This window comes from Echinops telfairi, unplaced genomic scaffold (genome assembly GCF_000313985.2).
Source record: "Echinops telfairi isolate 266 unplaced genomic scaffold, ASM31398v2 ScPeMD7_5592;HRSCAF=6446, whole genome shotgun sequence".
Classification (NCBI taxonomy): Eukaryota; Metazoa; Chordata; class Mammalia; order Afrosoricida; family Tenrecidae; genus Echinops; species Echinops telfairi.
Window position 1 is genome coordinate 31,701,836 of NW_022109491.1, and position 24,880 is coordinate 31,726,715.

General features: G+C 43.2%; 1 protein-coding gene and 1 non-coding gene across 2 annotated transcripts in view; both read left to right on the forward strand.

Moving 5' to 3' along the window:
- Window positions 1–24,880, forward strand: part of SHLD1 (shieldin complex subunit 1) — an 83,685-nt gene that overhangs the window by 50,567 nt on the left and 8,238 nt on the right. The window lies entirely within an intron of this gene.
- LOC115871365 lies at window positions 10,626–10,758 on the forward strand. Its single transcript, XR_004047243.1, has one exon. It is a non-coding gene; the product is annotated as a small nucleolar RNA SNORA63 (small nucleolar RNA).

A 24,880-nucleotide genomic window follows, 5' to 3' on the forward strand; every position in this document is an offset into this window, starting at 1 on the left:
TTTCCATTTATGAGTTCATATTCATGATATCATGAGTACTTATATGCATGTCCTTTGAAAATATAATAATGACATTAAGGGATGTTACTTTGAGATCTAAGTGACACCTGGCCCAAGCCATGGCATCCTCCATTGCCTCATATGCATGTGAAAGTTGGACATTGAATAAGGAAGACTGAAGAAGCATCAATGTATTTGAATTGTGGTGCGGGAGAAGATATTGAAAGTAGCATGGACTGCTAAGAGGACAAGCAGATCTGTCTTGAAAAAAGAGCGGCCAGAGTGCTCCTTAGAGGCAATGATAGCGGCGAGACTTATCTTCCATACTTTAGACATGTTGTCAGGAGAAACCGGTCCCTGGAGAAGGACATCATGCTTGGTAAAGTAGAGGGGCAGCGAAAAATAGGACGGCCCTCAAGGAGATGGATTGACACAGTGGCTGCAACAATGGGCTCAGGCAGAGGGACAATTGTGAGGATGGTGCTGGACTGGGCAGCGCTTCGTTCTGTCGTGCAGAGGGTCCCTATAGGTCAGAAGCAGCTTGATGGCACCCAACAACAACCACTGAGGATCTGCGAGAGGCACACAGAGAACAGGAGCTGCTGTCCACATCCCAGCTTCCCTGGGGGCCGCAGGCCCCGGGGGATTGCAGGATTCAGAGCTGCCTTCCAGGAGGAAGGCGTACTCTGACCCTGGCTTCCTTCCTCTGGGGTCTAGATCTTCTGTCCTATGGGCCCTTTCTTCAGCTATAACTTTATGAAGTCTTAGTATTGCTTTCTGTTCTGTTTTTAATGGAGAAATGAACTCTATATAACATTTATGCTAAGGAAGAACTAGGAAAGGAATAGCTTGTATCATAACAGGAAAAAAAAATACTACCAATTCATCCAGCTGGGTTATAGTCGAATTTTGCTCATTTTTTCCCTCTGGGTAGAGTCTCTTTCTCTCTCTCTCAAATCCAAAGTCATCTATGGCCAAATGTGGCACAAAACTCAAACTCATGAAAAAGGCCAGGCTTACTGGTCAGTTAGAGACTGGCGGGACCCCCAAGACTATGGCCCTCAGTCGCTCTTTAGATTTTCCCCAATTTCCTTGTTGATGATCCTTGTAGCTTTGGGTTTTACATTTAGGTCTTTGATCCACATTGAGTTTGTTTCTGTGAGTGGGGTGAGGTATGGGTCTTGTTTCACTCTTCTGCAAGTGGATATCCAGCTTTTCCAGCACCATTTATTGAAAAGGGCACCCCCTTCCCATTGAATGCTTATTGGTCCAGCCACCTCTGGGTGAGCTGGAGAAGGCTTCACCAGAGGGGAGCAGGGCCACAGAATCTCTAAGTAGACGTGGAATCTGCCAGGTGGAAAAGACAGGGCGGGCGGAAGTGGAAAGCACGCTTGGCAGCATGTGACGGCAGGGCTTTCAGCGAGGTGGCTGGTGCAGGACCGCAGATGCGCCAGGGTCAGCTCCGAGTCACTCTTTGGAATTAAAGAAATCCAAGGAGAAGGATTTAGAAAGCCGCCTGAAAGTTATTCGACCTTCTGGTTTCTCAATATGCATTTGTTATCTAATTAATGCGCGAAAGTCCTTTGCAAAACTATGCTACAGGAAGGGTTGCAGAACAGTTTTTAAATAAATAAAAGAGTTGTGCAAGTTAGCCTGTAAACCACACGGTTCACTCTCACTCTCTTTAGGGGCTTTTTATTAGCCAGTTGTTCCACTGCTTGGCTTTGACCGAGGGATAGGTGCTTTGGGGGAGGAAGGGGTAGGGAGTGGGATGTCTTCATTCCTGCCCCAGTTACTGAAAGGACTAATTCAAGGTTAACTAAAACTCCAAAAGAAGGCCCAGCATGTGCTCAGCTTCTGCATGTGGCAGCACATGCGATGGGAGCTGTATTTCCTAATCGGGGTGGTTTTTTTTCTCCTTTGGTTGCCTTGACAACTGGTTCCTTTCTTTAGGGGGGAAGAAAAAAGCTTTTGATTTTTCTCAAACACAAATTCCCTCCTTTGATTTAGACCAGACATGTCTGAACAGATTTCCATCTTAGCCCCGGCAGAAGTATAGTTAATTTCTTTTCAGAATCTTCTTAAGGTTGAACAAGGGTAAATGATTTCTGCTAACCTGCCTCAGAAACAAAAAGAAGGCAAAGGGTTAGTGATTTGCTCTGTCTGATGTCAAAAACTATAAAAGTGAGTCTGCTTCCAGAGCAGTGGGCTCCCTGGCCCACAGAAGGAGTAAAGCTAAGTGTGTTCTGGCAGGAGGCTGGATTGCAGAGTGGGACTCCCTTTGGGTGTTTTTCAGCACTAAAAGAGCTTTGTGACACTTACCAGAACAAGGCAGAGGTCAAGGGGCCACTTGGCTGAGAGGCCAAGGGTCAGAGAGAGACATGCCTTCTGGCAATGGCTGAGAAGAGGTACTGCTGCAGATGAAAGAACTGTATCCTTAATGTTTTCTTATCCTGACTTGTGGTAACCTATTAACTACCCTAATAAATTCCCATAATTATGGGGGGGGGGGATGAGTGATTTACTAAATATTTTAATACTTGACTTTTTAACATCCTTAACAAGGACTATGTGAACATTGTCTCCATAAAATACAATGCATATAAAATAAAAATGATTTTCCTCCTGTTTTCCCCTAATTTCTCTGCTCTAGTCTCTGAGGCCTCCTGGCTGCTCCTCCTCTTTGCCACGCCTGTTTCTATCTCAGGAACTTTCCATTAGCTCTTCACGTTATCTGGCCCCTGCCTGCCCCAGATCGTCACATGGTCCTTCCCCATATCACACTGGAGGACTCTCCAGACTTTCTTACCTGAAACTGCATCTTCACCCATAAAGCTCGGGCCCTTTTGTTTCTCTTCAGATCACTTATCTCTAGCTAATAATGCAATTACATTCATTTGTTTGTTTATTGTCCATCTTTATTCATCCGAATACCATGTTCATAAGGTTTGGGGTGATAACTCCTTTGTTTGTCATATATATCAGTTAGAAATGAGTTAGATGATAAGTAACAAAACGTCTGACTGTCGGGGGACCTCAGCCAATCATGATTCCCTTGTACACAGAATGAGATGTTGGGGTAGGTTGTTGTCAACATTGGTGAGGAGTTCAGAGATGACCAGGTCAAGGTTGCTGCCATCCCCTTGGCCTTTCCCTCATGGCTTCTGTGTGGCAGCTGTCATATATGAGGGGGTAACCCACCCAAAATGGAATTTTTTTTCAAAAATATGTATTTAATTTTTTTTTTACAAAACAACCCATCACCTTCAAAGTACTCTCCATTACACTTAATACATTTGTCAAATCTGCGATTCCATTCTTGGAAACATTTTTCAAACTCATCTGTTTGGATGGCTGACAGCACCTCTCTCATTTTTTTTCTTCACCTCTTCTACATCATCAAATCACTGTCCTTTCATGTCCCTCTTCATTTGCAGAAACAAAAAGAAGTTGCACAGAGTGAGGTCAGGTGAGACAGGTGTGTTGGGCAAGAGAGGCATGCTGTCCCCCCCCCCCCCAAAATGGCACACTGAGATGGCTGCATGAGCAGGGGCATTGTTGTGGGGCAGAACCAGTTCTCCATCTGGCACAAATCAGGCCATTTTTGTCACACACTGTTGCACAATCTTTTCAGAACCTCTAAATTGAAAGCATGATTAACAGTCTGACCTGGTGGAACAAATTCTAAATGTACTATCCCCGTCACATGAAAAAAAAAGGAGAGCGTCCTCTTGATCTTTTATTTCACTTGCTGAGCTTTTTTAGGCAATGTGATGAGGGCATCTTCCACTGGCTTGATTGATGTTTGCTTTCAGGGTTGTAAGAATGGCACCCCCATGAAATATATTCATTGAATCCGGACTTTTCATTGAGGCCTTCATAGGGCTGGCCTTCATTATAATATCTTAGTAAAGGTTTACAAATACACTCTGACTTGGTAAAAAAAAAAAAAAGAATGGAACTATGTCTCATCACCAGTATGACCTTGGGAAAAAAGTCTGGGTCACTTTGGAGCTGTTCTTTCAAAGCATGGCATGTTTCTACGTTATACCCTTTTTTCTGGTTAGTCAGAACCCGAGGCACAAGTTTCACAAGGATCCTTCTCATTCCCAAATCTTCTGTTAAAATTCACTGAACCAAGTTCCAAGATAGTCCAGATAATTTTCCCATCTCTTCAATGGTCCATCATTGGTCTTCATCCGTTTGGGAAGTTGACAGACCCCTAGAATAACATTTGTCATCAATCGACATTTCACTTTTTTTTGGAATGAGAAAACACTTGTACGCTTGAGTTTTTCCCCGTAGTGCTGTCCTGGTAAGCTGTGTTCAACATCACAACAGTTTCTGCAGCACTTTCCTGAGCAGGAAACATTTCACAGCCACACGCTGTTCTCTTAAATAGGCCTTCACAAAAGAATGAGGTTCTAGCAAAACTTCTTTTACAAAAAAATTCACTGTGACCAGAGAGAACCTTCCCAGGTGATGCCAATGTATGCACTAACTCAGAGTGAGTGCTTGATCTTGCCTAGTGGGAAAAATGCGTTCTACAAAACTCCCCATAGCAGTGCTTTTTTTCCATTTGGTTTTTTTTTTGGGGGGGGGGCGGGGAGACCCCCTCATATGTATCCAAGGAAAAAACAAAAGGAAGTGGCCCAGCCCTGTTCCTCCCTTTATCAGGACAATCAAAATTGTCCAAGAATACCACTGAGATTTTTACTTATGCCTCAAAACTCTATGGCAGCGAGTTGAGTTTTTGAGTTTGAAAAATTTAGAGGGACATTGAGAAAGCAGGAGACCCCCAGAGAGTAACATAATTAGGTGGATATCATGATAGGCAAAACGGTTAAGAATATGGAGCTTGAGGACAGCTCAAAGATACTGACAGCGGCCTTGGAAAAAGATGCTTGTGGAATTTTATTTTAAAGAAAATAAAAATGGGTTATAATAACTGCCAGGAATGATCCTGAATTTTTAAAAGATCATACATTTCATTTAGCATCTGTTACTCCCAAAACTGTTATATGCTGAAATGGAAAAGAGATTTCTCATCTAACTTAGAAGAAGGCAAAACCAAAGGTCTGCTGACTAGAATAGCGAAGAGAAACAAAGCAGTTCACCAGGTGAAACTTCGGAAAGGCCCTGTCATTGGGTATGTGTCAGGTACAATGGAAGTGACAAAAATGATGATAGAAGAGGCCATGGTGTTGGAGGTGGGTTTGGTGGTGGAGATGGTGGTGGGATTAGAGATTAAAATGCAGAAGGTAGGGATAATGACGGGGTGCTTCCAAGACACAGCAGAATACACAGCCCAGCTAGGAAATGAGAGGATCTATCTTTGGGGAAAAAAATGAATGACCTCAGAGATCACGTTGAAATGATGTTCACTTTCAAAGCAGGCCCAGAATATGCTTAGCCTCTGAATGTGGTGATTGTGTTTGAGCTGGAAACTCTTAAACAGCTCATAAGTCCTACCCCATTGAGGAGTAGGATACGTCTAACCCAAACCATGGTGTTTGCAGTCATCTCATATGCTTGCAAAAGCTGGGCAACGAATAAAGAAGACCTCAGACGAAGAGGTGCATTTGAGTGTGGTGTTGGTGATCAAGTACCATGGACAGCAGAACAAACAAATCTGCCTCAAAAGAATACAGCTGTGAGTGGCTAGAATGCCCCTCAGATACAAAGGTGGTGAGACTTTGTCTTACAAACTTTGGGCATGGTATGGCACTCAACAACACGAGTGCTACCCATAGCAAGTGTTTCTTGGTTTTTTTAAATTCCTTACTCTCTTATTCCTTCTTTTTATTTTTAACTTTCTCTTACATTCCCACATCTGGTAACCATGAAAGAATATTTCTTTTAGCATGAAAACCTTTTGCTGGTGTTTTAAAAATAATACTATTTATTGTGAATCGGGTGCAAGTATACAGATCAGATCATTAGCTTTACATCCACTAATTCATTTGCATGTTGTTTTGCCTCGTTCATTACAATCCCCCCACTGTACCATCACTTATCCCACTTCTTCCCTCTGTTTCTTGTTTCCATTCCTCCTCCTTTCTAACCCCTCTGGATTTGGTCCTTTGTTAAAGGATGTCTTTTGATCTTAAGTAGTTGTTTCTTATAAGGTGAGTATACCTCACTAGTATTGTTGCTTTCCTCATAAGCCTGTTTATAGTGTTTGGATGAAAATTGAGCCAGACCTGAGGAGTGACAAAGGATCAAAATCTCTGGGGGTTCCACCAGTCTTAGTCTTGACTATGGTCCTCAGCCCAGACACCCTCCCAGTATTTGGTTATGTCTAAGAACTTTTCATAGATTTACACCCCCACCTCTGTGCTCCACCACATTCTTGGCTTATTTGCAGCAAAGTGAAATACACATATACAACTATCCCCTGTCAAACACACATATATGTTTGTAGGTGTACTGCAGCCTGCCTGACTATGCATGTGTCTACGCATAAACCACTGGTATTGCAAGACTGTATATATAACAAACAGTATTGGCCTCTGTTGCCTTGAACTTTTCCAAACCTCCCATGGTTTTCCCCTGCCTCCATCATTTTTAACCAACCTCCCTTTTATTGACTATTGCTTTATGTCAGTTTGATAAAAATAACAGTTACTTATGAATTTAAATGTCAAAAGCAGTCCTTCCTCTCTATATTTCTCATGGATACAGTTCCATGTATTTTTTAATTCATATGAATTTATTCCAGCATACGACTGATGTCCTTGGCTAGCAGGCTTATTTGTATAACCAAACCCACTTTTACTTAGATTCAGGGTGATTAGTAACTAATGCTCACCTTGGCAGAAGCCACACTGAAGACATTTATCATTTCCTCCTGCACCATGGAGATGGATGGGACCATGGGTCTCGGGTGTTAAGGCTGTGCGCTTTGTTAAAATTGGAGTAGATGCAGGTGATCCTAAAAGGAATTTTTACTTACTTTAGATTTAAGAATGTACTTCTGTCATGTAGCAAATCATCAAGTATTTACTCTCCCCAAGCCAACAGATTTGCAATTTATAACTTGTCTTGTTGAGTGAAGCATTTTCTTTGCTTATCTCCCTGGCAGAGATCTCTGTTTGAAACTATAGAGGTTTTTTTTATTCTGACTCATATCAACCTTTTTTTTTTTTTTTTCATCTTATTGGGGGTTCGTACCACTTTTATCACAATCAAGGTTTTTGTTTTTAATGCTGGCACATTCTCCTTTTTGAGGAAACTTTCAACATTTCTATCGTGTGATTGGACCCTTTCTCCCCCAACCCTCCCCTAATCCTCCTGGTATCTCTACTCTCCTTGTTGACCCTGAGGGGTTTATCTATCCTGGATTCCCTGGTTGAAAGCTCTTATCTGCAGCAGTGTGCATGCTCTGGTCTAATCTGATTTGTAAGGTAGAATTGACGTCATGATAGTGGGGGGAAGGAAGCAGTGGATTAGAGTTCCTAGCTCTCCACAGCCCCTCCTACACTTGTTGCTTTCTGATTTTTTGAATTGGGCTATCTTTGAGGGTGTTAGGTGATATCTCATAGTTGTTTTAATTTGCATTTCTCTTATGGCTAATGATCGGGAACATTTTCTCATATGTTTATTTGCCATTCGGAATTCTGCCCCTGTGAAATTTCTGTTCAGGTCCTTTGCCCACCTCCTCAGTGGGCAGTTGGTTTTTTTCTTATTATAAGCTTGCAAAGTATTATAGATTTTAGTAATAAGGCCTTTGATGTGTTATTGCTAAAGATATTTTCCCAGTCTGTGGACTCTCTTATTACTCTCTTGGTGAATTCTTATGATGCACACAGGTGATTTATCTTCAGTATATCCCACTTGTCTATTTGCGACTCCTCTGTATTTGTGTCCTTCCCTATTTCTGATAACCTTTGTATTTCCTGTGCCAAGGTTCACAGGTTTGTCCCAGTTCCTCATTAATGGCCCCAATTGTTTGGTGTATGTAGCCTTTTAAAACTTGATACAACATATACAGTAAATGCACACATCTTATATGTACAGCTTAATGAATACATACTCAAAAAGTTTATAGAAAAAGTTCATTACCTTTAAATTCCATTTTCCATGAACTTTTTGAAGTCCCCTTGTATCGACAAACCCATGTTACCATTCCCCAAATCAAGATAGGAAAGCATAAATAAGCATGACAGATTTACTGTGAGCAGGGTCAGGGGCGCGAGGGGATTCCTTTTAGAAGCCTGAGTTTCCGGTACAATTAAGTTCTTGCCACATAGAGACCAAAGAAATTTAGTCATTTGGAATAGATAATACTAGTAGGTCATGTTTCTCTCTCTTTTTTTTTTCTTCATAATCCTCTGCTCATTTATATTCTGTTCTGTGTTTGTGCAAGAAAGCCATTTCATTTATCTGTGAGATGAAATGAATTTAAAGAGAACCCTGGGTAACAGGACATTCTAAAACTTCAATAAGGCAGTAAATGTCACCCAGTAATAACTGCATGACTCATCACCCTGACTCTCTCGGTCTTCCTGTGATTGGTACAGTTGATTGGCTAGAAGAACGTCTAACTACTTTTTGAAAATGAAGTTATGCAGTTTCTCGCATGTGGTCTCTTCAAAGAGAGGGAATATCATGAGAGAGTAAAAATGATTATTTTTCGCTGTTCTCAACAGCGTGTTTGGAGCAGATATCTTGGTCTGTGGCCCAGGCAACACCAGTAGTAGGAGTGCAGTGCTGAGGCCCATGGAGTAGCAGACGCGAGCCGAGTTAGGAAGATAAAGGTGGTCAGTATTTGAAAAGTGAACAGGGAAAGAGAAAAGGCCATTCTGCAAAGCATTACGAGATGCTACACTTTTGATAAAATCGATCTGGAGCAACTTTGAACTTGATGATTTTGCATAACTAGCTTATGATGGAGTGAAATTTGCAGAAACAAAGTAGAGTGGACATGAAGTATACCTTCAAGCTGGTCACATATGACTTGAGATCAAAGCCTAGCACAGGAATATTGCTTCAGGATTGGCTGACTGGAATCAAGGAATACAAAATCTTAAAATTTCACATAGCTCATTTTTCTACCTTTGGGGAAAATCTCCCTAAGTCAACATAGGCCGATGTGAGTTATGTCCATTTTAAGTAATCTTAGAGAATACATTTTGGATATGGTATGTATGTTCCATGATGTATCATTGTAACATGATGTATCATGTTGTTGATATAGACAATTAAGAGGCTGTTGTACTACTTTCTCACTATTTCCTGAATGCTCTAGGTTGTCAGTTGTTTTCTCGTAGACATTTGAAAGGACTGTTAGTGCCTTCTTACTTCTATTATTGTTGATGATAATCAACTTAATTTTCGTTCATTCATAAATAATCTTTTTTTCTTGTTGGCTTCAGAATTTTTTAATTTTGCCTTTAATAGTCCATGGGTGCATCTGATGCCTACTCGTGGATTTCCGTTTATCCTGCTCCCAAGTCATTGTGAACCTGAGAACCCACATTTTTCATGAGTTCTATGAAATTTTCACTCATTAACTCATTCTGTATTGCTCTTACCTCGCTCTCTCAATGTTCTCTTCTGGAATTTCAATTACATGTGTATTAGCCCATCTCATTTTAACTTCTCTCCCTCCACTCTTTATTCTCCTTCCATCTCTTGACCTCTCTGTGCTACATCCTTGATCCCTAAGGACTTTCGGAACCAGCGCTCCTTAACTCCGATTTCCATTGTCTGATTCTCTTCCCAGCTGTGTCTAATCTTCTGGTTGTTGTTTTTTTTTAACCTATCTACTGAAGCATAAATACCTAATATTTTAAGTTCTTTATTTTTTTTCTAATTTTCCAGTTCATATTTTTGTCCCTTACACTTTCAATTCTGGATTGTTTTCCTTTGATGCATTATGCATATTTGCTGTATATTATGTCAATTAACTCCAGTATGTAATGTTTCCTTGGGGTCTCATTCTGATGCTGGCTCCTTTTGTCCACTCTCTTTCCTTAAAAGCACCTTGTTTCAGTATGTTTTGTATTATTTTTATTGTGAGCTCATGTTTAATCAAACTCTATTTGTAAAGTTTTTGAGATTTGGGTTCAGAATACATTGCTCTTCTTTTTTAAAAAAACTTATTTATTTTGCTCTTCTAAAGAGGTTTTGCATTTTATTTTTTTATAGCGGGCACATAAACCTGGAACCATGGTCAACCTGGCTTGGCGATTCCTAGAGTATAAAAAACAATCTTCTTTCAGGCTGTAAGCATATGTGAACCCTGACTTGTGAGTATTAAGTGCCAGGAAAGACGGCTCTTCTTGGACTCTTTACTCAGAACTAAGACTGAAGCAAAATTTCTCACTGTGACCCCCTGCAGGGCTCTTTGATATTTTTCCCAGTTCACCTTTTGTCTGAGGTCATAACATGAGGGCCCTCACCTTTATGCAACTATCTGCTTACAAGGTCCTATCTCTCCATGACCCTGGACTTGGTGTCCTGGATCCTGAGGGGCCTGAAAGCGGGTGCGCCAGACCACACTCCCCACTGGGGACCTTCTGCTTTCATGTTGCTTCCAATCTTAAGGGCTTCCCGACCAACTCCATCGTGCATTCAGAACATTTTCAAACAGTAGTTATCCAGCATTTTAAGATGTTTGACAGCAGGATTTAGACTACAATGTAGTGGTTAAGTGCCATTTTGTCATTCCCCCTGCTCAAAGTAAAGTTGCTTCTTATCCACCCCTGTCTGCTAGTTTCTTGTAGCAGCCCAGGGACACTCGGTCTCATACATATTGAAGAACAACAACAACAACAACAAAGATGTTTGAGAACAGGGCTTTTATAATATTGTCCGGATATTGTTCTGTCAAAAATAGATAATGATTTCTGCAACCCTGCCCCAAACCAAACTCAGTGCCGTGAGTGGATTCACTCACAGTGACCCAATGGGACAGGGCAGAACGGCCTCTGGGTTTCTGAGACTGCAGCTCTCTACAGGGGTAGAAAGCCTGGGCTCTCTCCCAACTAAGGGTGTCCTTAAAATGGTGGCATTTCATATCGACACCCAGTTCTGTTGTGGGTATAATAACCCAGTTATTGATGCTGTGGTGTCCACTCCAACTCACGGCAACCTGTGCGTCAGAGCAGAACTGTGCTGCGTAAGATTTTTAAAAGCTGGCGTTTCAGAGGTTGACCATCAGGTCTCTCTGCTCGGGTGCCTCTGGGTAGATCCAAACCACCAGCCTTTCCATGAGCGCATTAAGCATTGTACCGCTGTGGGAATCACACCCCATTCTAGTCCTAGCTAATCCGAGTAACAGACCTTCTCGACACAGATCCATCCCAAACCCCAGTCCATATTTGTGTAATTCTGTTCTCGACTTACTTCTCTAGAGGCCGGTATGCATTTTTTGCTTAGGCTATGTTGGTGTTGCTTGGTGCCATCCAGTCAGTTCCAGGTCACCGGGGCCCTGTGCCCCACAGAAGGACACACTGCCCACTCCCGCTCCACCCACAGTCACCACTATGTTTGAGTCTGGTGTTGCATCCGCTGTGTTGACCCATCTCATGGAGGCCATCCTCTTTTTGCTGGCCCCTCCACCAGGCAGGATGCCCTTCTGTGGGAACTGGACCTTTCTGAGAAGATGGCCAAAGTGGGGGGACATCTCTCCAGCCTCGTTTCTGAGGAACATTCTGGCCGTACGTCTTCCAAGGCCCATTTGCTTGTTCTTATGTTAGCTCGTGGGATAATATGAAAGCATTTCCTTTTGTAAACTAAACCTCTCCCAATCTCTCTGAGGTTTGGGTGTTCTCTGAAGTTCTGTGCTTTAGAAGAGAAGGCTCAAACTTCCTTCTCAGATTCAGGTACAAATGGGAAGGGGGTTGCCCGTCATCTCCTGTGATGACTCTGATTGCACTTCGCCCTCTTCCTTGCCTTTTACCATGTAACTCTGCACCCACGGTTCTGACTCAGCCAGCAGTCATTCTCTGAGCCCCGAATCCCAAGACGTTTGTTTGGTTTTTCTTTGTTTTGTTTTAAAGCAGCCAGTCTCTCCTTGAACAGCGATCTGTTTACTAGCCTACACTTTTCCTCGGGGCTCTTCCCCTGGTATTTCGTTACCATCCACTTTCAAGACACCCCACCACCTTCCAGCTCCCTGAAGGTGAGTCATTTCAGTGCCACCCACGGCGGCGGCGGGGTGGCAGGGAAACGTGGCAGGGACAGCTGGAGGGCCCCACCAGCCTGGGCTTCGGAGCTTGACACGCCCCCACACGGAGGCACATGCTGTTTCCACCCACACTGCCATCATGTTTGCTTTGCCCAGGGTGCACTGGGGATCTCTCTCCATTCCGCGTTCTGCTGCTGCTGGGAGATGGCTAATGTGGACTCTGAGTCATCCCTTCAACTTGAGCTGCCAGGAGAAAGTAGTAACTAGGAAAGGTGGGACAGCCCTGCCAGTCACACCAGTGTTTACCCCGACTCACCATCTGGTATGCCCTTACCACTCACAGTGTAGTAGATTTACAGGCATGTTTACAAGTCATTTTTAACTGTTCAGATGTGTGGTACTGTGGGCCAGGTGTTGGGCTGCTCACCAACCAGATGCTCGACTCCTCAAACCTGTCAGGGGAAGGACGGGCTGTCTGCCCCTGAAAGACTGAATCTGGGAGACTCTCATAGGGTTTCGTGAGTGGGAATCATCTTGGTGGAAGTCTCAAACTCAGATGGCAGTAGGATTGGTTTAAAAAAAAAATCAAATGACAAATATCTTATTATGTCACCATGGTAATCATTATAAAAGTTAGAAAGCAATGTTGTTGTTAGCGGCCATTGAGTCAGCCCTGACTCATGCCCAAGAGAATTAGGCCATTGTGATCCACAGGGTTTCCGTGGGAGGTCGATTTGGGGCCAGTCGATCGTTAGGCTTTTCTTCCCAGTCTGACTTGCTCTGGAAGCTGCGCTGAAACCTGACCAACATGCTAGCCACCTTCCAGCCTCCACTGTCAGATAGATGTGTGCAGCTGCTGCAGACGGGGCCTTCGCTGGGAATTAAACCAGGTCACTCCCATGAGAGTCCGCATTCTACACCGAAACAAGACGCTGTGAAGGTTGTGTTCGTTTGTTCATTTATTTTGATTTTGGTACTGAGAATACGCACAGTGAAGCGTATGACAGTTTAACTGTTTATACATGCACACTTTAGTGGCATTGATTCATTCTTCAAGTCATGCAATCTTTTATCTTCCTCTTCTACATTATTCCCCCTTTATTAATATAACCCCAGAGCCCCCTGAAGTTCTTCTGTGATCTTTTGAGTTGCTATAGTCGACTTGAACCCACATAGAAAACCAAAATCCTGACTCACAGGCCCCTATAGAACAGGGTATAGCGGCCCCTGTGGGTTTCCAAGACCATAACTCTCTTTTTTTAATGTTCAATGTTATTTATGTATTTTTCCAACAATTTTATTGGCAAGTAGTTTACATATCATATAATCCAATAGTTCAATTATTCAATCATATCAAGGAGAATTGTACCCCATTGTATTCTTTTCTGGAGCAGAAACCTTTGTCTTTCTCCTAAGGAGCAGCTGGTGGTTTTGAACTGCTAACCCTGAAGGTTACAGTCCAGCAAATAACCACTATAACACCAAGGCTCTATATTGATGACCTTAAAAGAGCATGTTGCTCCATTAAGACCTTTTTGATCTAGGTAGGCCAAACTACTGTTTGGTTTTGAGAAGAATTCAGGGAATATTTTCAATGTAAGCTTTAAAGGTTATCTCAGGGCAATAGCTTCAAGGGTCCACCCCCCTTCCATGGCTCCAAAAGTCTAGAGTTCACGGGAATTTAGAATTCTGTTACACATTTTCTTCCTTTTGACCCAGATTCCTCTATGGAATCCTTGATCAAATGTTTACTTATAGTGGATGGGAGTCACCCAATTCTGGTCTGGAAAAGGAAGGAGTTATTTGTGAAGGGAATTGCAGTACTATCCATATTCTCCTCCTATTCCTTACTCTCTTCTTTGTTGTTCTAACTGTAGTTTAAAGACCAGGTGTTCTGCCTGAGATAGCTTCTCATTTGCCTTTAAGACACCAGACACTCTGTAGCGAACTAGGAAGTAGAACAGAAACACTAAACACAATATTATGCCAATTGAAACAAGTAATTTTTATTGTTGAGTGCTTACTGTGTGCTAAGGAGCCCTGGTGGTACTGCCAGGAAGTGTTGGACTGCTACTATAAGGTCAGTAGTTCAACTCTACCACCTGCTCCATAGGAGGAAAGTGAGGCTGTGTCTGTGCCCATAAAGATTTACAAAATGTTAGAAACTCTATACAGGGTCTCTATGAGTCAGAATTGACTTTATGGCAGTGTCTTTGTTTCAGTCTGTTGCTATGTGCTGGGCTCTATGCTTATAAATGACAGTAATATGTAGGAGAATTATTATTATTCCCATCTTACAGATGACGACACCAAGGCTGAGAGGTGTTTTAAATAACTTGCCAAGCTCACCTAGCAGCGTGGGGATGCTAACTGACATCGCCCATGAAAGCCCGTGCTCGCAAGCACCTCTCCTGGCAGGATGGAAGCATGAAACATACCCTCTCTGACTGTGAGCTTCAACAAAGGCCAGATTTAGTTCTGCCCTTCAATGTCGCATATTCTTTGAGTCCCTGCTGCCTGCCACTGTGAGATGCACTTTCAGAACCAGGCTGAGAAGCAGAAGAAAATCAATTTCACTTTGTAGTTAAATGTTCTAGGAGCCCTGGTAGTGTAGTGGTTACGAGTTGGGTTGCAATCCTCATGCTTGGCAGTTCAAAACCACGAGCTAGTTGCTCCACAGGAAGAAGACTGAGCTTTCTACTCCCGTAAATAGCTACCGTCTTGGAAACCCACAGGGGCCACTATGAGTCAGCATAGACCCCATAGCAGTGAGTTTGGGGCTTGGGAGTTAAACGTTATTTTTCATGTTTCTTCACTCCATGGCTCCTAATCCTTGATCATGTACACCAGTGGTTCTCAACCTTCCTAATGCCACGACCCTTTAATACAGTTCCTCATGTTGTGGTGACCCCCCCAACCATAAAATTATTTTTGTTGCTACTTCATAACTATAATTTTTCTACTGTTATGAATCGGGCGACCCCTGTCAAAGGGTTGCTCGACCACCAAAAGGGTCATGACCCACAGATTGAGAACCACTGACCTACATGATACCTTGAACTATTTATAAGCTTTTCTTTTTTTTTGTCATTGGTTTTGTTGTTGTTGTTTTGTTTTCTTTTGTTGCTTTGTTTTGCTCTGCCTTGTTTTTGTGCATATTATTATCTCTGCATGTATATCTAGATACGATAGGCAAGATTAACAATCTGGAGGTGAAAACAATGGGACTGACAGTTTGGGGGTGGACGTTGGAGAGGGGGAGGTGGGGGAAAGGAAGTGGGTATTAACAAGCCCAGGGACAAGGGAACAACAAGTGATCTAAAATCGATGGCGAGGAGGGTGTAGGGGGCCTGATAGGGCTTGATGAAGGGCAATGTAACTGAGAGGAATTGCTGAAACCCAAATGAAAGTAAAGCATGACAGTGGGACAAGAGGAAAATAAAAGGAAATAGAGGAAAGAACTAGGACGCAAAGGGCATTTATAGAGGTCTAAATACACGCATGTACAAAAATATTTATATATGAGGATGTGGAAATTGATCTGTGTGCATATATGTATAGGTTTAGTATTAAGGTAGCAGAAGGACATTGGGCCTCTATTCAAGTACTCTCTCAATGCAAGAACACTTTGTTCTATTAACCTGGCATTCCATGATGCTCACCTTCCCAACACGATCACTGAAGACAAAATGGGTGCATAAGCAAATGTTGTGAATGAAGCTTATGGTGCCCAGCTATCAAAAGTTATAGCATCTGGGGTCTTAGAGGCATGAAGATAAACAAGCGGCCATCTAGCTCAGAAGCAACAAAGCCCACATGGATGAAGCGCACCAGCCTGTGTGATCATGAAGTGTCAATGGGATCAGGTATCAGGCATCAAAGACCCAGAACAAAAGTCATACCAATGTGAATTAGGGGGAATATGGAATAGAGACCGAAAGCCCATCTGTAGGCCACTGGACATCCCGTTACAGAAGGGTCTTGGGGAGGAGACAGGCCAGTCAGGGTGCAGCATAGAACCAATGAAACACACAACTTTCCTCTAGTTCTTTAATGCTTCCTCCCCCACATTATCATTATCCCAATTCTACCTTACAAATCTGGCTAGATCAAAGCATGTACAATGTATAGATAAGAGCTGGAAATACAGGGAAACCAGGACAGATAAACCCCTCAGGACCAACATTGAGAGTAGGCATACCAGGAGGGGAAGGGGAAGGTGGGGGGAGAAAAGGGGAACTGATCACAGTGATCTACCTATAACTCCATCCCAGGGGGATGGACAACAGAAAAATGGGTAAAGGGAGACATCAGTCAATGTAAGCCATGAAAAAATTATAAATTATCAAGGGTTCATGAGGGAGGGGGGGGGAGGGGGAAAATGAGAAGGTGATACCAAGGGCTCAAGTAGAAAGAAAATGTTTTGAAAATGATGATGGCAACAAATGTACAAATGTGCTTGACACAATGAATGTATGTATGGATTGTGATGAGTTGTATGAGCCCCCAATAAAATGATTAAAAAATATAAAAAAAGAAAATCTTACTCCTAAGGCTTCTTGTCGGCTTCCAAAACCATAATTCCATTTTCTGAGGATGGGGGTTTGCTACCACGGCCTCCAAGTAATGCGAACCTTCAGAAGAAGATTCCAGGGGCCGATGAAAGCACTTCCTAAAGAGATGCCACAGATTTTGAGGCAGCATCTTAAACACTACAGCTAGGCCCCCACCTGATTACTTTGATGGGGCAGCACGCATCTGGAGGTTGACATTCTGGTGTGCTTGTTTGCCGCATCACGGTTCACTTGGCATTGCTTTACTATGCAATGAAATCAATTAGACAAGCGGCCGATTGCCTTGTCTGTCTTGGAGATTTCCCTTTCTTTCACGGTCCTCTTGCTGGCGCCAATCATCCAGAACATCAAACTCAACTGCTATGGAGCCCATTCCAACCTACAGGGGAACCAGTTGGGCCACTAACCTCAAGATCAGTGGTTCGAAACCATGAGCCACTCCCTGGGATAAAGACGAGGCCCTCTACTCCTGTAAAGATTTGAAGTCTTAGAAACCCACAGGGACATCTCTATTCTGTCCTATAGGATCATTATGCCAATCCTAGGACTCACTCTATTTTGACAGAAGTTCTCTTTTGTTCCTCTTCAAATCAAAAAATTGCCAGCTGTGGACTTGTTGATTTGGACAGCTTATGGGAGGCGCTCATTTCTCTTCAAGAAAGCAAGATCAGGTTGGTGCCACCAGGAGTGATCTCTGTTTATCCCACTAAATATGAGGCGGGGTTCAAAAAATCCTGGAGAAAAAGGATTAAAGGATACTAGAATTTTTCCATGAAATTTTTGAAGCCCCCTCATATGTAATATAGAGTTGTCCTCCCTTACCCCCAACCCACCCCCCTTGCAGTTAAGGCTGAAATGTCAAGCATCATCTTAATCAGCGGCTTACTGTTAACTTTACTGAAGTAAACAGCCGTAATCAAAATAGCAATGTTGCCACAGCAACCGAGATCCAATTCATTTGGTTGCTTTCCCTACTCACAAGTGCTGTTTATTGCTTAGACCAGGATATGAACAAATCAACAGAAACCTGTGACGTCAAATGAAATTTTTGAAAATCCTTTGGAGACAGAGGCATTCTTAACATGATTGCTTTAAATGTTACAGCGAGGCCCCTTAATTTCCGATGGCTGTTAAAAGGAAATTGTCCCTGGGATGCCCGCCTGACTCCAGCAGAGCATCCCAGGTGGCAGAAGTACCAAAGAGCAGCAAGGTCAAGGGGCATGCTTCTTGTTCCAGATCGAGCTGTAAGATCCTGACCCCAAGAATGAGAGAGTTGAACTAGATAACTCCCCTCGCTTTGCTGATGGTGCAAGCAGTTAATGCACTTGCCTGCTAACCAAAAGGCTGGTGGTTCGTGGCGCGCTGAGGTGCTGTGGAAGAAAGGTCTACTTCCCAGAAATCAGGAAATCAGCCTTTGAAAGCCCTGCAAAATGAAACATCCTCAGTGAAATTAATGATAACGTTGACACAGTGCGGGGGTGGGGGTGGGGGGATGTAACCAATGTCACTGAACAGTGAGTATGGAAATTAAGAAGCGGGGATGCAATTTGCCATGTAAATTTTCACCCAAACCACAAGAAAATGGTTTTTAAAAAACAAGAAAATTCTTGGGAGCCAGTAGTCCAGTTCTCCTGGGACTCCCATGCGGCTGCCCCCTAGTTGAATGGTCTCAACAGGAACTGGTAGGTTCTAGCTATGAAGGGACCGAGCTGTGATCCTAATGGATAAAAGGAGGCCATTTCAGAGAGAGCCTTAAAATACACCTCAGTCTTTCAGCAAAGAAGGACATTGTTGAAGCATTCTTTTGATCCATGCCAGTCGTTCCGAAACCATTCTGATCTGAGTCTGAATCACCTGGAAGGTCTTTGACCTTCTCTTCCTGGCCCAACATATAATGCTATCAAATCGTGCCAACTGACAGCCACATGAAGACCTTTTTAATTAAGGAAATCAATGAGCAAATTCGCTTTGTCCGTGCTCTAAGTCACCAACCCTTTCATCATCCAGAGATCCTGGCAGAAGCAGCCTTGATCCTTGTCGGGAAAATAAGACACAGTAGAGCCAGATGTTTACCTGTCGAGCCGGATGTTTACCTGTAGAGCCAGATGTTTACCAGTAGAGCCGGATGTTTACCTGGCTCCTGGAGTGGCCTGGCTGCCAACAGTTTTACTAAAAGAGGCCGAACCTCCCTTTTACCTTTGGGGAGCGAGAAGCCGACCCTGTAACGGATGTTTTGCTTGAGAAGACAAAATGCACAGACTAGAATCATCCAGGAGTGACATTAATTTAACAGCAAGTCAGAAAAAGGTATTGTTTTCCTTCTAATTTATTCTATTCGCTATTAACAAAGGAAATGAGGAAGAGACCCCCCCCAAAAAAGCCCCAGTAGAAAAAAGGGGAAGCATGTGAATAACCAATTCAGAGGAAACCCGAATGACCAATAAAACCCAGCTCAGCCTTACTAGGAATCATCGACATGCAAAGTAAAACAAGGAGACATGGTTTTAAATGTCAGGCAATATCATGGCCTGGCCAGGATGTGGAAAAAGACGAAAAACTATGATTCTGCTGGTGGGAGTGTAATGGCTGCAACCGTTTAGGGAGCAGTTTGGCAGGATCTAGCAAAATCTGCAAATGCAGTTCCTTCAGCTCAGTACTTCTGGGTGTATTTCCCGGGAAACTCTCAAAGATGAGCACAGGAACAGTACACCAGCAGGCTCAATGAAACCTTGCTCATGGTGACAAAAATCTAGACACAGTGTACATATGTCTGTCCAAGGGAACCCTATTGGCGCAGTGGTCAGGCACTCAGCTGCTAACCACTAGGTCAACAGTTCAAAGCCACCATCTGCCCCATAGCAGAAAGATGTGCCAGTCTGCTCCTGTGAAGATTTGAAGACTTGGAAACCACATCCGGGCAGTTCTACTCTGTCTGATATAGAAGCTCACTGTGGGTTGGAATTGACGGGCTTTGATGGCAATGGGTTCAGGTTTGTTTTGCATAAGTCCATCAGCATCTGTTTGTCATTAGGAGGAAGGGTGACAGCAGATGCTAATTTTGATTCAATATATTGATACCCACACATCCCTTTTTGTGGATACGTAAGCTTTACCATTTCAGGAGGAGCCCTGGTGGCGTAGTGGTTATGCGTTGGGTTGCTAACCGCAGGGCCAGCAGTTTGAAGCCACCAGTCCCTCCTCAAGAGAAAGACAGCACTTGCTGTTCCCATAGAGAGTTACATCTTGGAAACCCACAAGGGCAGTTCTACTACCGCGTCTACAGGGCTGCTATGAGTCAGAATCGGTTCGGTGGCAGTGAATTTGGCTTGGTTTGGTTACCCTTTCAAGAAATTGTTGCAAACTCTAAAATGTATAAACCATCCATAGAGGGGTTGCCATCAAACAATAGGAGACTTTGCTTACTATTTTTTTACTTTTCATTGATTTATGCTCTTAGTAAGATAGGAAATATAGTGCCTTAGGACTCCCGTGCTGATCATCTCACAGAGCCAAGCAAAACCAGAAAAAAGAATCAAAGTGAGTTGCTGGTTGGGTAGAGTGAATGGAGGGCCTTGCCTAACACAAATCGTTCTTGGGCAACCAAGGGTCGAGGAAAATGCCAATTGTGGAAAAAAGAAAACAGTGAAAGGATTGCTTTAGAGTACAATAAAACAAGTAGTTTAAAAGATTCAGGAAACAAAACAAAAGTCCACAGGCACCTTGATACCACGGCCTGGGATCATTCCTGGCATCCGGATGTAAGGATGGACGTGGGGACTTTTCATTGTTCACGCAGATGGCTGGCTCCTGCCTATTCCTCTCACGCTAGATACTAGGTAGGTGACCGTGTATCAAGTAATCTGTTTGAGAGCGAAACAAAAACTCACTGCCATCAGGTCGATGCTGACTCATAGCAACACTATAGGACAGGATAGAACTGCCCCTGTGGGTTTCCAAGACTGTAATTCTCTGTGGGAGCAGAAAGCCTAGACTTTGTTCTATGGAATGCCTGGTGGATTGGAACTGATGGCCTTGCAGTTGGCGGCCCAACAAGTATCCACCACACCACCAGGATACTATTTAACAATGAATTGAGACAACAGGCAGAGCTAACAACAAGGTCCGTGGTTCAAACTCACTAGCCACTCCTGGAGAGAAAGATGAGGCTCTCCCCTCCTGTAAGGATTTACAGTCTTGGAAACCCCATGTAGGGTCACTATGAGTCAGAATAGGTTTGGTTTTGGTTTTGGACTTGGTAATAGTCCATTTTTGCAATGGAATAATGTCTGAAGCTAGATGGTTAGCAGAATGCTTACCTGGCCTCTCCATCGGGTATCTGAGTCCCTCCATAAACTAGCTCCAGTTCCCTCTCTTGGAAGATTCTTCTTCCCTTGCTTCTAGGCTTCCATCTGCCTGGCACAGTTGCCTTCCCCTGCCTCACTTTTCTAAAGGTGACTCGTCTGGCATTTCCCAGCGTCACCCACTCATCTCAGCTGAGCAGGGCTTTTGCCTCCTGGATGCTGGCCATCCATTATTCAATGACCATCCACGCAAGCCCATCCTTTGAATGGACATCTCTAATTTTTGACTGAGCCCACAAGGCAGAGATAAATTAGACCACTTTACAAGGCTGGCCCTTGCTTCTTTGTAGGCCTGGTCTCAAGGGGCTGCTGGTAGAGACAGGACAGTACAACCCGGACAAGCTGAGCGTTGGAGATCTTGTGCTTCTCTAATAAATGTGGGCTATCACATCACAGCAGAGCTTCCTCCTGGATGCCTTCAGGATGCCTTTTGCCCTCCAGGAGCTCAAACATAATCTTTAGGAAAGAAAACTGTGGAGCCAAAGCTTTCTTAAATCCAAGCTATAAAGATGATCTCATCCAGTGCTGTCTAAAAGAAATATTATTTAAGCCACATGTATAATTTTTTTTCTAATAGCTGCATTAAAAAAACAAATGATTCATTTCAATAATGTATTTTCTTTCCATATATAGTTATTATTTTTAATGTTATGAGTGTTTTCAAGGGACACCGAGGTCAATTGGCATACCATAGTTCTCAAAGATAATCTTCTATATCCTACTGGGATCTTAAAATGTGCAGACATCTAAGTGGCAACTATTTGATCGCTCCCTGTCCAAAGGAAAGAAAATTGATGAAAATATAAAGATTCATGGACTAATGGACCACAGTAATAGCAGTTTCCACAACCCTGCAACTAGAAGAACTAGATGTTGCCCAGCTACCACTAAATATGAAACAGATCACATTAGAAGGTTCTCTATAGAGTGGGAGGAAAATACAGAACAGAACTCAAAATCCTAGAGACCAGGCCCTGCGGTCAGATAGAGCCAGGTGGCACCTCTAACACTATGGCTCTTACCCATTCAGGTCTAGAACTGAACTCACCGCTGCACTGGAATTCTCAGTCATTTAAGATCCACAGGGAAGCATTTCCCCAAGGATCAGGTCTGAGGGCTGGGAAAGAAGGAGGTATGGAAACAAAGCACAGGGAGGAAGTGGGATACGTGATGAAGCGGTGAGAGGATGCCGCTGGATTCGCTGAAGCGGAATTGTTTGAATTGTTGAATGTAAAACTGTAACCTGCTGTGACAACCTTCCCCTAACTCACAATAAAAAAGGTGTTTTTTTTATTTTTTATTATAACATCTTATTTCACCTCCCCCTACCACCACCAACAACCCTTCAACCCCTGGTGTGAGTTTGCACTCATCCGACAAGCAAAATTTCAAGTGCTAATGTCACAAGTAGCAAGTGGCTACCAGGCTGTACAACACAGATTCAGCAGTATGATTATGCTACTCAAATCACCTTTTATCTTATTCTGTGGGATTTCTTGTTTGTTCTTGCTATGATAGTTTCTAAACTTGCCCTCAAACTCTGTCAGTCATCGGGAAATATCCTTGAGTGATATGGAAATTGGGAATATTGCCAGTTTGGCTACCCGTACTTTTGTTGCTTACGTGGCTCATTAAGAAGCATGCTATAGATGTGTACACATGTAAATACATTAATCCATAAAAATAGAGGTATTGGCCTATGTACATAAAATTATGGGGCAATCCACTGAGGTAGTAGATGGACTTTGGGCCTCTGCTCATACCCTCCCTCAATACAAGAACACTTTGTTCTAACAAACTGGCATTCTGTGATGCTCACCCTCCCAGCACAATTGCTGAAGACAAAATAGGTGCATGAGCAAATATAGTTAAGAAAGCAGATGGTGTCTGGCTATTAAAAGATACAGCACCAGGGGGGTCTTAAAGGCTTGAAGCTAAACAAGTGGCCATCCAGCAGAGAAGCAACAAGCCCACATGGAAGAAGTACACCAGCCGGTGCGATCATGAGGTGTCATTGGGACTGGGTAACAGGCATCAGAAAACCAGTAACAAAAAACAAACGAACAAAAACATATCGTTGAGAATGAGGGGGGTCAGAGCAGAGACCCAAAGCCCATGTGTAGACAATGGAACACCCCCACACAAGAGGGGTCACAGAGAAGGGATGAGTCAACCAGGGCGCAGTAAAGCACTGATGAAACTTAGAATATTCCTCTGGTTCCTTGAGGCTTCCTCATCCTCCCCGCCCCCCCCACACACACACACTATCATGACCCTTGTACTGCTTCTCACTTTGAACTAGACGGGAGCATGTACACAGGTATAGATAAGAGATAAGCGCTCACGGCACATGGAATCCAGGAACAGGAATGGGAATAGCCATACCAGAAGGGTAGGGGGAAGGCAGGGAGAGGAGGGGAGGAAGGGAGAACTGATCACAATGATCGACACATAACCAGCCCCCACCTCCAGGGGGAAGAACAGCATAAACCATGGGGGAAGAGAGACAGTGATTGGTGTGAGATATGGAAATGATAAGTTATCATCTATCAAGGGGTCATGAGGGTCGCATGGGGGAGGAAAAAAAGAGGAGCTGATACCAAGGGCTCAATAGAAAGTAACTGTCTAGAAAAGAATGATGGCACCATATGTACACATATGCCTGATACAATTGATGTATGGATTATAATAAGAGTGCCCAATAAAATGATCTGATATAAATTTTTAAATAAATAAATAAAAGAAGTATGCTAGTTGTTTTCCCTTATTGATCCATCCCTCAAATGTATGGCCTTACATCGCATACAATAAAGAAGGTCTTTGTATATTAAGCATGTGTTACTCCCATGAATAGAAATTATATGCATATATATGTGTGTGCGTGCATGTGTGTTATCAGGAGGGACAAGTCCCTGGAGAAGAGTCAGCAAAAGCGTGATGGATTGACACAGTGGCTGCAAGAATGGGCTCAAGCAGAGTACTGATTGTGCGGCTGGCCCAGGACCGGGCAGGGCTTAGTCCTGTTGAACATAGGGTCGCTATGAGTCAGAACCGACCTGATGGCACCTAACAGCATCAACTCTCAAGAAGAAACTCATCAAGTAAACAAAACATCACGTTTTTGAAAATGTACTGAGTGTGCGAGGCGCTGTTTTAGGGGACAGCACGCAGAGACAAGGGTTGTCACTACCCTGTGCTGCGCTCATAGAAACACCTCAGGTCAGTGGCTGTAGTAAGCAGAAGTTTATTTTCTCATCGTTCAAGAGGCCGCGGTGGGAATTCCGGCGGCCTGTTCTCGGGGAAGGGTCTCTCTACCTGTTGAAAAGCCCTTTCTCTTCTCAGCCTCCGGTTCTTGGTGCCTCCTGGATCTCGTGCAGCGGGGCATGTCTGCCCCTCGCTGCTTGCTTGCTTAGCTTGCTGTTAAGTCTTAACCAAAGTGCGATTCCAACAAAAGGGAGATGGGAAAATATGGGGGGTCCAGGGCAAGTAATAGAAGGGTTGATAAATTATGAACGGTGTTGAATACAAAATCACTCATCTGATCTATAAACTCTCAATGCACAATGAAAAGGTTTGGGGGTTTTTTTGTTTGTTTGTTTTAAAGAAAGTGATTGGCTGTATACATTTGCTTATTTTGAATGTCTGATTTAATGGGGAATTAAACAAGATTTAGCCATTTGTATCTGATTTATTATATTTTAGTCTTTATTATGTTAGCATATTTTCAAGATTCATCTATGTGCTAGCATTTATGAGAACTTCATATCTTTTCATTACTGAATCGTGTTGCATTTATGAATATAGTACAT